This window comes from Rhincodon typus, chromosome 35 (assembly GCF_021869965.1).
Source record: "Rhincodon typus isolate 14 chromosome 35, sRhiTyp1.1, whole genome shotgun sequence".
Taxonomy (NCBI): Eukaryota; Metazoa; Chordata; class Chondrichthyes; order Orectolobiformes; family Rhincodontidae; genus Rhincodon; species Rhincodon typus.
In genome coordinates this window covers 3,338,528-3,351,968 of record NC_063366.1, presented here as the reverse complement: position 1 = coordinate 3,351,968, position 13,441 = coordinate 3,338,528, and positions in this window count along the sequence as shown.

Sequence of the window (13,441 nt, the reverse complement as noted above, 5' to 3'; positions counted from 1 at the left end):
CTTTACTGGCTCCATCCCCGCCTCTTCGACCTGTTTGTTTCCTCTCCTCTATCCATCTTCTATCCACCTCCCCCTCTCTCCCTATTTATTTCAGAACCCCCTTCCCCTCCCCCTTTTCTGATGAAGGGTCTAGGCCCGAAACGTCAGTCTTTCTGCTCCTATGATGCTGCTTGGCCTGCTGTGTTCATCCAGCCCTGCACCTTGTTGTCTCTTGAGTTATAAGGAGATGTTGGATAGGCTGGGGCTTTTTACTCTGGACCATAGGAAGCTGCGGAGTGACCTTATAGAAGTTCATAAAATCACGCAGGGCATAGTTAAGGTGAATAGCCAAGGTCTTTCCCCAGGGTGGGGGAGTCCAAATCTAGAGGGCATAGGTTTAAGGTGAGAGGGGAAAAATTTAAAAGGGAACTCAGGGGTAACTTTTTCACCACAGACGGTGGTGCATGTATGGAATCAGCTGCCAGAGGATTTGTTTGAGGCAGGTACAATTACAACATTTAAAAGGTATTTTGACAGATACATATGGACAGGAAAGTTTTTGAGAGAGATATGGGCCAAGTGTAGGCAAATGGGACTAGTTCAGTTTAGGAAATCTGGATCGCCACGGACAAATTGGGCTGAAGTGCCTGATGCATGCTGTATCTCTAAGACTCTCTTTCTGCAGCACTATAAGAGCAAAGGGAGAGTGGAGGAGACTGACAGAGCTTATTGGGCACCAAAAATGCAACACTGAGGCAGAAGACATGTAGTGCCACCCTGTAAGATGGCAGCAGAGTAAGAAGCTCCAACCGGAACACCTCTGCTCTGCCTGTTCATTTTCTTTTTTCCTCTCTTTTTTCCTGCTTTTTTTTTTCAACCAGTTACTTGGACTTACCCAGAGAGGATTGGAGGAGCTGGTGAGCCCCGAAAGCGAATCCTGGAGCAGGGGCTAGTATGGGGAACAAGTCCCGGAGCAGAGGTTGGCACAGGGAAGTAGTCCTGGAGCGGAGGCCGGTCTGGGGAAAGTGAATCCCAGAAAAAATGTCCCTTGGAGTAGCTGAGAGCCGGTATGGAATAGATTGGAGGCTTGGAGCAGAGTGGAGACAATTGTTGGCCGGGGGGGTCTGGCGTAGGCAGACAGACCACTTGTGGAAATACCTTGGTTATTCACCCTAACAACGCCCCTCAGGATTTTATAAACTTCTATGGGTCAGCCCTCAGCCTCCGACCCTCTAGGGAAAATAGTCCCAGCCTATTCAGCCTTTCCCCATATCTCAAACCCTCCAAGCCTGGAAACATCCTTATAAACCTTTTCTGAACTCTTTCAAGTTTCACAACATCCTTCCTGTATCAGAGAGACCAGGAATGAACAGAGTTCCAGAATTGGCTGAAACAATGTCCTGTGCAGCTGCAAAATGACCTTCCAACTCCTATAGTGACCAATAAAGACAGGCATATCAAACCAATGTGAATTTGAGAAAGCGTCTTGAAAAAATCCCACAACAGTCTTTTCAAAGAGTAAAAGACTCCTTTGATCTGAGGAAGAGTGACAAATTGACTCAAAATTGACCCAACCACCAATAGCTGATTTTTGTGACAATAAAACATATACAATGGGCATAGCACTAGGCTCTACTTTCTAAAAAAATTCAAGTCTAAAATATAGTGAAACAATGAAGAGATTTTCACATTATGAAAACATTGAACTCATCATTCGTAAAAAAAGAGGAATGCTTTGGTCTGCTGAAAACAAAATGGTCTGTTTATCTGGGCACAACAGTGTAAAGTATAAGTTAATACAGAGAAGTATGAATTAATAGATTTTGGGAGTACAGGACCACAGGAACATTCAGAATACAGGATACTGAGAAGCATGAGGAATATTTGGAGACTGGTGTCTATGTCTATTGATCCTTAAAGACTCTTAAAGTTGATAAGATAGTTAAATACTCACCATAAGATCAAACCTATTGAGTCTCTTCTGCCAATCACTCATTGCTGATATGTTTCTCAACCCCATTCTCTTGCCTTCCCCCCGTAATGCCTAATCCCCTTACTAATCAAGAAGATATCTATCTCTGTCTTAAGTACAATCAATGACTCAGCGCAACATGGTCCACAGATTAATCACCCTCTGGCTGAAGAAATTCCTCCTCATCTCCATTCAAATCACTTCATTCTGAAGCTGTGCCCGTGGTTCATAGTCTCTCCTATGAGTAGAAACATCTTCTCCATGTCCACTCTTTCCGTGCCTTTCAGTATTCTGCAAGTTTCAGCTAGATCCCCCTCATCCTTCTAAACTCCATCGAGTACAGACCATGAGTCCTCAAGTGCTACTAATACAATAAGCCCTTCATCCCAGGGATCATTCTTGTAAACCTGTTCTGAACTCCCTCATTTTTCCTTAGATATAGGGCTCCAAACTGCTCATAAAATTCCAAACACCGTCTGATCAGAGCCTTATACGGCCTCAGCAGTACATCTCTGTTCTTGTATCCAAGCATTCTTTAAATGAATGCTGACATTGCATTTGTCTTGCTAACTGCCAACCGATCGTATATGGTAGCCCGAAGCGAGTCTCGGACTTAAAGTCCGAAGTCCCTTTTCACTTCAGATTTCCAAAGCCTTTCCCCATTTAGTAAATGGTCTACTCCTGTTCTTCCTGCCAAAGTGCATAACCTCACACTTTCCCACATTGTATTCCATCTGCCATTTCTTTGCCCACTTGCTCAGCATGTCCAAGTTCTTTCGCAGCATCCCCGTTTCCTCAACACTACCTGCCACTCTGCCTATCTTTCTGCCATCTGCAAATTTAGCAAAAATGCCCTCAGTTCCTGCATCCAGATTGTTAATACATAACGTGAATAATTGCGGTCCCAACACGGACGCTTGCAGAACTCTGCTAGTCACTGGCTGCCATCCTGGAAAAGACCCCTTTATTCCTTTTCTCTACTCTATCCATGCCAATGCATTTCCCCCAACACCACGGGCTCTTACCTTCTTTTGCATCCTCCTGTGCGACACATTGCCCTCTGGAAATCCAAATAGATCACGGCCACTGGCTCTTTTTGTCTAACTTGCTCGGTACCTCCTCAAAGAATTTGAACAGATTTGTTAGACACGACCTCCTCTGAGAACATAGAACATAGAACAGTACAGCACAGTACAGGCCCTTCGGCCCATGATGTTGTGCCGAACTTTTACCCTGATCCTAAGGTCTATCTTCCACCCCTACCTTGTACTATCATCCCTATGCCTATCTAATAGCCGCTTAAATGCCCCTAATGAGGCCGACTCCACGACCCTCTCCAGCAATGCATTCCACGCCCCGCCCACTCTGAGTAAAGAACCTACCTCTGACGTCTCCCCTATATCTACCTCCACTCACTTTAAAACTATGCCCCCTTGTAATAGTTACCTACACCCGAGGAAAAAGTCTCTGGCTGTCTACTCTATCTATACCTCTCATCATTTTCTATACTTCTAGCAAGTCACCTCTCATCCTTCATCATTCTAAAGAGAAAAGCCCTAGCTCTCTCAACCCTTCCTCGTAAGACCTTCCCTCCATTCCAGGCAACATCCTGGTAAATCTCCTCTGCCTCTTTTCCAATGCTTCCACATCTTTCCTGTAATGAGGCGACCAGAACCGGACACAATACTCCAGATGTGGCCGAACCAGGCTTTTGTATAGCTGAAGCATAACTTCACAGCTCTTGAACTCAATCCCTCCATTAATGAAAGCTAACACACCATACGCCTTCTTAACAATTCTATCCACCTGGGTGGCAGCCTTCAGAGAACTGTGGACATGAACCCCGAGATCCCTCTGCTCCTCCACACTGCCAAGAATCTTTCCGGTAACCCTGTATTCTGCTTTCAAATTTGTCCTTCCAAAATGAATCGCCTCATACTTTTCAGGGTTAAATTCCATCTGCCACTTCTCAGCCCATCTCTGCATCCTATCAATGTCCCTTTGTAACCTAGAACAGCCCTCCGCACTATCCACAACTCAACCCACCTTCATATCATGCGCGAACTTACTAATCCACCCTTCCACTCCTTCATCCAAATCATTCACAAAAATCACAAATAGAAGAGGACCCAGAACAGATCCTTGTGGTACACCACTCGTAACTGAGCACCATGTTGAATATTTTCTGTCCACTACCACCCTTTGTCTTCTTAGGGTCAGCCAATTCTGAATCCAATCTTCCACATTTCCCCCTACCCCGTGCCTCCTTACCTTCTGCACGAGCCTACCATGGGGAACCTTATCAAACGCCTTACTTAAATCTACGTATACCACATCCACTGCTCTACCTTCATCCACGTGTTTGGTCACCTCTTCAAAGAATTCAATAAGGTTTGTGAGGCATGATCTACCCCTCATAAATCCATGCTGACTATCACGAATCAAACTGTGCCTTTCCAAGTGATCATAAATCCTATCTCTCAGAGCCCTTTCCAATAATTTGCCCACCACTGACATAGGTCTAACTGGCCTGTAATTTCTGGGGTTATCCTTATTCCCTTTTTTGAACAAGGGAATGACATTTGCCTCTCTCTCATCTTCCAGCACTATACCCGTGGACAGTGAGGACAAAAAGATCATCGCCAAAGGCCCTGCGATTTCTTCCCTCACTTCCCATAGAATCCTTGGATAAATCCCATCAGGCCCGGGGGACTTATCTATCTTCAAGTTGCTCAAAATTCCTAGCACACCTTCCTTACTAACATCAACCTCCTCTAGCCTACCAGCCTGTTTCACACTGTCCTCCTCTACAACTAGGTCCCTCTCAGTTGTGAATACCGAAGAAAAGTATTCATTAAGGACCTCTCCTATCTCTTTAGGCTCCCTTTACAATCCTTGATCGGCCCTACCCTTTCTCTGGTCATTCTCTTATTCCTCACGTACGTGTAAAAAGCCTTGGAGTTTTCCTTGATCCTGTCTGCTAAGGTTTTCTCAAGGCCCCTTATAGCTCTCCTAAGCCCTTTCTTCAGTTCCTTCCTGGATAACTTGTATCTCTCTGGAGCCTTTTCCATTCCTTGTTTCCTAAACCTTACATAAGCATCCTTCTTCCTCTTAACCAGTCGTTCGACCTCTCTTGAGAATCAAGGCTCCCTCACTCGACCGCATCTTCCCTGCCTGCTAGGGACAAACATATCGAGCACATGCAGTATGCATTCCTTAAACAATCTCCACATTTCAATAGTGCTCTTCCCTGACAGCATCTGTTCCCATTTTGTGTTACCCAGTTCTTGCCTAACAGAATTGTAATTACCCTTCCTCCAATTATAAACCTTACCCTGCTGTATGTACCTATCCTTTTCCATGACTATTGTAAAAGTAACAGAGTTATGATCGCTACTGCCAAAATGCTCTCCGACCAACAGGTCTAACACTTGGCCCGGTTCATTGCCAAGCACCAAATCCAAAGAGGCCTCTCCTCGTGTTGGTCTATCTACATACTGTGTCAGGAATCCTTCCTGAATGCGCTGGACAAAATCCGCTCCATCTAAACTATTACAACTAAAAAGTTTCCAATCAATATTTGGAAAGTTGAAGTCACCCATGACTACAACCCTGTGACTTCTGCACCTTTCCAGTATCTGCCTCCCAATCCACTTCTCCACTTCTCTGCAACTATTAGGGGGTCTGTAAAAAAACCCAACAAAGTGACAGCTCTTTTCTTGTTCCAGACCTCAACCCAAACTGACTCTGTAGACGTATCATTCTCGAACTGCGTTTCAATAGCTGCTATACTAGCCCTGACTAGCAATGCCACTCCCCCACCTCGTTTTTCACCCTCCCTATTTCTTTTCAAGCATCTAAATCCTGGAACTTCCAACAACTATTCCTGTCCCTGAGTTACCCAAGTTTCTGTAACGGCCACAACATCGTAGTTCCAAGTACTGTCCCATGCTCTAAGTTCATCCGCCTTATTTCTGATACTTCTAGCATTTAAGTATACACACCTCAATCCATCCCTGTGTCCACAATTATGCTCAATCGACCGCATTCCTTTATTAACAACCTCACTCCCTGTTGTGTCTGTTGGAAGGCTGAATACCTCATCCTCTGAATCACAAATCCGGTTCCCCACCCCCTGCCAATCTAGTTTAAACCATCCTGTATAGCTCAAGCAAACCTCCGTCCCAGGATATTTGTGCCCTTCCGGTTCAGGTGCAACCAGTCCTTACTGTACAAGTCCCACCTTCCCCAGAATGTGCTCCAATTATCCACATAATGGAAGCCCTCCCTCCTACACCAGCCCTGTAACCACGTGTTTAGTTGCACTCTCTCCCTATTTCTTACCTCGTTATCACGTGGCACTGGTAATAATCCAGAGATAACTACCCTGTTTGTCCTGGACTTCAGCTTCCAACCTAACTCCCTGTACTCATTTTTCACATTCTGTCCTTTTTCTACCTATGTCATTGGTACCGATGTGTACCATGACTCCCTCTTAAGGATCTTGAAGACACGATCTGAGACATCACGGACCCTGGCACCCGGGAGGCAACCATTCGCGTCCACAGAACCGCCTGTCTGTGCCTCTTACTATTGAATCCCCCACTACAATTGCTCTCCTATTCTCCCCCCTTCCCTTCTGTGCCACAGGGCCAGGCTCAGTGCCAGAGACCTGTCTGCTATGGCCTTCCCCTGGTAGGTTGTCCCCCCCAACAATATCCAAAATGGTACAATTATTATTGAGGGGAATGGCCACAGGGGATCCCTGCACTGTCTGCCTATTCCCTTTCCCCTTCCCGACAGTCACCCAGCTACCTTTTTCCTGTACCTTAGGAGTGACCACCTCCTTATAACTCCTCTCTATCAACCCCTCAGCCTCCTGAATGCTCCAGCTCCAGTTCCCTAACGCAGTCTGTGAGGAGATGGAGTTGGGTGCACTTCTCGCAGGTGAAGTCAGAGGGACACCAGCAGTGAACCTTACCTCCCACATCCTGCAACTGCCCTACCTTCCATTCCCTCTACTCCAGATTTCCAGAAGAATGAAAAAAGAGCCTTACCTTACCGACCCTCCACACAGTCTTTTTTTTTGGTTAGAGGAGGAGGATGGGTGGGAGACACTACACGTGTAGTATTCTGGGTTTAGCCAATGCCCAAATATATCAGTTCCTTCCTTACTCGCATTCTCTCCACACACCCGCCACTGGAAACAAGAAGGCCGCTGCTGCACGAGGTAAGTTTTTATACAGGAGAAAAAAAAACCTTACCTTCCTGTCGGCACTCTGGCTCGCGCTGCTGCCGCTGAAAACAAGAAGGATGATGAAGCCCTGCTGACTTAGCCCTATGTTACCATACCCTTCCAAGTTCTCAGCGATCTCATCCTTAATAATTGACTCTAATTTCTTTCCAATGACTGAGGTCAGGCTAACCAGCTTAAAGTTTCCTGTTTCCTGCCTCCCTCCCTTCTTAACCAGGGATGTTATATTAGCCATTTTCACTGACTATATCAATTCCTGAAAGATCACCACCAATGCCTCCACAATCTGATCAGCTGTCTCCATCAGAACTCTGGGGATTAGTCCATCTGATCTGGGTGATTTGTCCACCTTAAGACTTTTCGCCTTCTCCAGCACCTTCTCCTTAGCGATGGCCACTACACTCACCTCTATCCCTGACTCTCTTGAAGTTGTTATATATTGCTGGTGCCTTCTACTATGAAAATTGATGTAAATACCTATTCAGTTCCTCCACTATTCCTTTGCTCCCCATTACAATGTCTCCAGCTTCATTTCCAGTGGTCCAATATTCAGTCGCCTCTCTCTTAGCTTTTAGATATCTAAAAAAAGAACTCCAATAATCTTTCAATTACTAGCTAGCTTATTGTCATATTTCATCTTCTCACCCTTTTCTTTTAGTTATCCTCTGCTGATTTTTCAAAGGCTTCTCAATCCTTTGACTCCCCACTAATCTTCACCACTTTGATGCTTTTTCTTTTGCTTTTATGCTGCCCCTGACTTCACTTGTCAGCGAGAGTTGCCTCATCCTCCACTTAGTTTGTTTCGTCTCCCTTGGGATGAGTTTCTGCTGTGCCTCACTAATTACCTCCAGAAACTTCTGCCATTCCTGCTCCATTGTCTTCCCTGATGGGCTGCTCTTCCAATCAACTCTGGCCAGCTCCTCCCTCATGTTATTCCAACTGCCTTTACTCAATTACACCTGATTCCAGCTACTCCCTCTCAAACAGCAGGGTGAATTCTATCATATGGTTCCTGCCACCTAGAGATTCCTTCACTTTAATATCCCAACCAAATCTGTCTCATTATACATCAGCAAATCTGCAATAGCCTGTTCCCTAGTGGGCTCTACCACAAGCTGCTCCAAAAAAATGTCATAGTTCCATTTTTCCCAGTCCACCTGCATATTGAAGTCCCCCGTGATTATTGTAATAATGCCTTTCTTGCATGCCTTTTCTAAATCCCAAATTATTTTCTTCTTCACATCTTGACTACTGGTAGGAGGCGTGTACATAATTCCCAGAGTCTTTTTTCCCCTTTGCAGTTTTCTACTCACACAGATTCAATGCCTTGCAACTCTATATCACTTCTTGCCGTCAATTTAATTTTATTTTTCACTAACAGGGCAATCCCACTCTGACTGCACATCTGTATGTCCTTTCAATTGGATGTGTATCCTTACACATTTAGTTCTCAGCCCTGATCTTCTTGCAGCCATGTCTGTGATACGCATAACCTCACACCCACAAATTTCAGTCTGTGCTACAAGCTTTTACCCTGTTTGTATACTGCCTACGTTATGTACAACACCCTCAGCACTGTGTTGACTGCACCCCTTCTTATAATTGTCCCCTTCTCTGATGTGTTTGAAGTTAGATTCCTGACCCTTTCCATACCCTCTGTCCTATCACTTGTTCTAAAAAACTGTAATGTCTACTGAGCCCTCCCTCTTTTAAATTATCCATAATTTTCCATGCAACTGAACCCACGCCCCCTCTCCAACTATTTAGTTTAAAGCCCTAGTTGTGTGATTCACCAGGACTCTGGTCCCAGCATGATTCAGGTGGGGCCCATCCAATTGGAACATCTCCCTTCTTCCCCAGTACTGATGCCACTGTCCCATGAATTCAAGCCTGTTTCTCCCACACCAGTCTTTGAGCCATGCGTTGACCTCTTTAATCACATTGACCCTGTGCCAATTTGCTTGTGGCTCAGGGAGAAATCCAGAGATGATTCCCTTTGTGTTTTGATTACTAATTTAGCCACTGATGTTCATATTCCAACAATAAAACCTCTTTCCTCTTTTTACCAATATCACTGGTACCAATATGGACCATGATAACTAAATCTTTTCCCTCCCACTCCAAATTCCTCTGCAACCCCAATGAGATATCCTGAACTGGGCACCAGGCAATCAATGCAGCCTTTGGGACTCCCGAACCTGGCCATTGAGAACAGTGCAGTATATTTCCGGCATATACTATCTTCAATTACAACTACATTTCTCTTTCCCCCACCCCCGTCTCAAATGGCTCCTTGTATTACAGTGCTACGGTCTGTTTGTTCATCTCTCCTACGGCCCTTACTCTCATCCACAGAGGCAGCAAGATACACAAAGCTGTTAGACAAACGCAAGGGCTGAGACACCTTCAGCACTACCTCCTGAATCATGCTACCTGCTTACATAAGAACATAAGAACTAGGAGCAGGAGTAGGCCATCCGGCCCCTCAAGCCTGCCCTGCCATTCAATAAGATCATGGCTGATCTTTTGGAGACTCAACTCCACTTACCCGCCTGCACACCATAACCCTTAATTCCTTTACTGTTCAAAAATTTATCTAGCCTTGCCTTAAAAACATTCTGTGAGGTAGCTTCAACCGCTTCACTGGGCAGGGAATTCCACAGATTCAGAACCCTTTGGGTGAAGAAGTTCTTCCTGACCTCAGTCCGACTTCTGCTTCCCTTTATTTTGAGGCTATGCCCCCTAGTCCTAGTTTCACCTGCCAGTAGAAACAACCTCCCTGCCTCCACCTTATCTGTTCCCTTCATAATCTTGTATGTTTGTATAAGATCTCCCCTCATTCTTCTGAATTCCAACGAGTATAATCCCAGCCTACTCAGTCTCTCCTCATAATCCAACCCTCTCAACTCTGGAATCAACTGAGTGAATCTCCTCTGCACCCCCTTCAGTGCTAGTATATCTCTTCTCAAGTAAGGACACCAAAACTGCACACAGTACTCCAGGTGTGGCCTCGCCAGGACCCTATACAGCCGCAGCATAACCTCCCTGTTTTTAAACTCCATCCCTCTAGCAATGACAGACAAAATTCCATCTGCCTTTTTAATTACCTGCTGCACCTGCAATCCTACTTTTAGCGATTCATGCACAAGGACACCCAAGTCCCTCTGCACAGCAGCGTGCTGCAATTTTTTTTACCATTTAAAACATAGTCCATTTTGTTGTTATTTCTACCAAAACGGATGACCTCACACTTGACATTGTACTCCATCTGCCAGACCTTTGCCCACTCACTTAGACTATCCATATCCCTCTGTAGACTTTCAGTGTCTTCTGCACACTTTGCTCTACTCATCTTAGTGTGATCTGCAAATTTTGACACACCACACTTAGTCCCCAACTCCAAATCATCTATGTAAATTGTAAACAATTGCGGTCCCAACACTGATCCCTGAAGCACACCACTAGCCACTGACCGCCAACCAAAAAAACACCCATTTACCCCTACTCTTTGCTTTCTACTAGTCAACCAATCCTCTATCCATGCCAATACATTACCTGTAATACTGTGCAACTTTATCTTACGTAGCAGCCTTTGGTGTGGCACCTTGTCAAATGCCTTCTGGAAATCCAGATACACTACATCCACAGGTTCCCCATTGTCCACCATGCAAGTAATGTCCTCAAAGAATTCCACCACATTAGTTAAACATGACCTACCCTTCAGGAACCCATCTTGGGTGTTCCCAATGGGAGAATTTATATCCAGATGTCTTGCTATTTCTTCCTTAATGATAGATTCAAGCATTTTCCCTACTACCGAAGTTAAGCTAACTGCCCTATAGTTACCTGCTTTTTGTCTACTTCCTTTTCTAAACATTGGCTGTTTTCCAATCTGTGGGAACCACCCCAGAGTCCTGTGAATTTTGGTACATAAATACTAGTGCATTTGCTATTTCCCCCTTCACCTCTTTTAGTACCCTGGGATGCATTCCATCAGGGCCAGGAGACTTGTCTATCTTTAGCCCTATTAGCTTGCCCAGCACTGCCTCCTCAGTGATAATGATAGTTTCTAGGTCCTCACCCGCTATAACCTTCTTGCCATCAATTTTCGGCATGTTATTTGTGTCTTCCACTGTGAAGACCGACACAAAATAACTGCTTAATGCCTCGGAAATTTCCTCTTTCCCAGTTATTAAATTGGCCTTCTCATCCTCTAAAGGACCAATGTTTACCTTCGCCACTCTTTTACGATTTACATATTTATAGAAACTTTTGCTGCCTGTTTTTATATTCTGAGCTAGTTTACTCTCATAATCTATCTTACTTTTCTTTATAACTTTTTTTTGTGGCTTTCTGTTGGCCTTTAAAGATTTCCCAGTCTACTAGTTTCCCACTAATCTTTGCTTTTTTGTATCCAGTTTTTAAAAATCTGATACTTTCCTTTATTTCCTGAGAAATCCATGGCTGACTATTTCTTTTCCTACAGTTCTTCCTCATCACTGAAATATACTTCTGCCAAGCACTGTGAAAAATCGTTTAGAAAGTCCTCCACTGTTCCTCAATTGACCCACCATGAAGTTTTTGCTCCCATTTTACCTCAGCTAACTCCTCCCTCATCCCATCATAGTCTACTTTGTTTAAGCACATGACGTTGGTACTGGATTTAACCTTCTCACGCTCCATCTGTATTTTAAATTCGACCATACTGTGATCACTCCTTCCGAGAGGATCCCTAACTGTGAGATCATTAATTATTCCTGTCTCATTACACAGGACTAGATCTAGGATAGCTTGCTCCCTCATAGGTTCCATTACATATTGTTCAAGGAAATTAATGCGGATGCATTCGATGAACCCCTCCTCAAGGCTGCCATGACCGACCTGGTTTGACCAATCGATATGTAGATTAAAATCCCCCATGATAATTGCTGTACCACTTTTACATGCATTAGCTATTTCTATGTTTATTGTCCGCCCCACCACGATGTCACTATTTGGTGGTCTATAGACCACACCTATGAGTGACTTCTTCTCCCTGCTATTCCTAATTTCCACCCAAATGGATTCAACCTTTTGTTCAGTAGAACCTATATCATCTACCGCCCTGATATCATCCTTAAAAATCAGAGCAACACCACCTCCCTTACCTTCCTGTCTGACCTTCTGAACAGTTTGATACCCCTGGATATTTAACTCCCAGTCATGACCATCCTGCAACCATGTCTCTGTAATGGCCACCAAATCATACCCATTTGCCATGATTTGCGCCGTCAACTCATCCACCTTGTTTCGAATGCTCTGAGCATTCAGATAAAGTGCCCTTATGCCCTTAGTTACTTCCCAAATTTACTGGGGGAAAGATAACCGTTACTCAGCCAATCATTCGCTCCCGCCCTGGGACTCCCCCTCTGCTGAACAACTGAAGGCCACAGTCACGCAAGGTAAGACTTGTATAACTGAGGCTTACTTTCCCAGGCTGCCCTCGCGCTCTCTCCCGAACTCCCGCCGCTGAACAATTGAAGCAACTTGATTTTTTTTTCCAAAATTTCGTATGGGCCTGTTAGTTTATGGCCTGAAAATATTTCTCCCATATACCTTCAAACTGAAAGTAACCGATAAGAGATGGTCAAATTAGTAACTATGACCAACTAACAAACTTCCGAAAAGGGGGAGGGGAAGGGGGTTCTGAAATAAATAGGGAGAGAGTGGGAGGCGGATAGAAGAGGGATAGAGGAGAGGATAGGTGGAGAGGAAACAAACAGGTCGAAGAGGCGGGGATGGAGCCAGTAAAGGTGAGTGTAGGTAGGGAGTTAGGAAGGGGATAGTTCAGTCCAGGGAGGACGGACAGGTCAAGGGGGCGGGATGAGGTGGGTCGGTAGGAGATGGAGGTGCGGCTTGAGGTGGGAGGAGGGGATAGGTGGGAGGAAGAACAGGTTAGGGAGGCAGGGACGAGCTGGACTGGTTTTGGGATGCGGTAGGGGGAGGGGAGATTTTGAAACTTGTGAAATCCACATTGATACCATTGGGCTGCAGGGTTCCCAAGCGGAATATGAGTTGCTGTTCCTGCAACCTTCGGGTGGCATCATTGTGGCACTGCAGGAGGCCCAGGATGGACATGTCGTCTGAGGAATGGGAGGGGGAGTTGAAATGGTTCGCGACTGGGAGGTGCAGTTGTTTATTGCGAACCGAGCGTAGGTGTTCTGCAAAGCGGTCCCCGAGCCTCCGCTTGGTTTCCC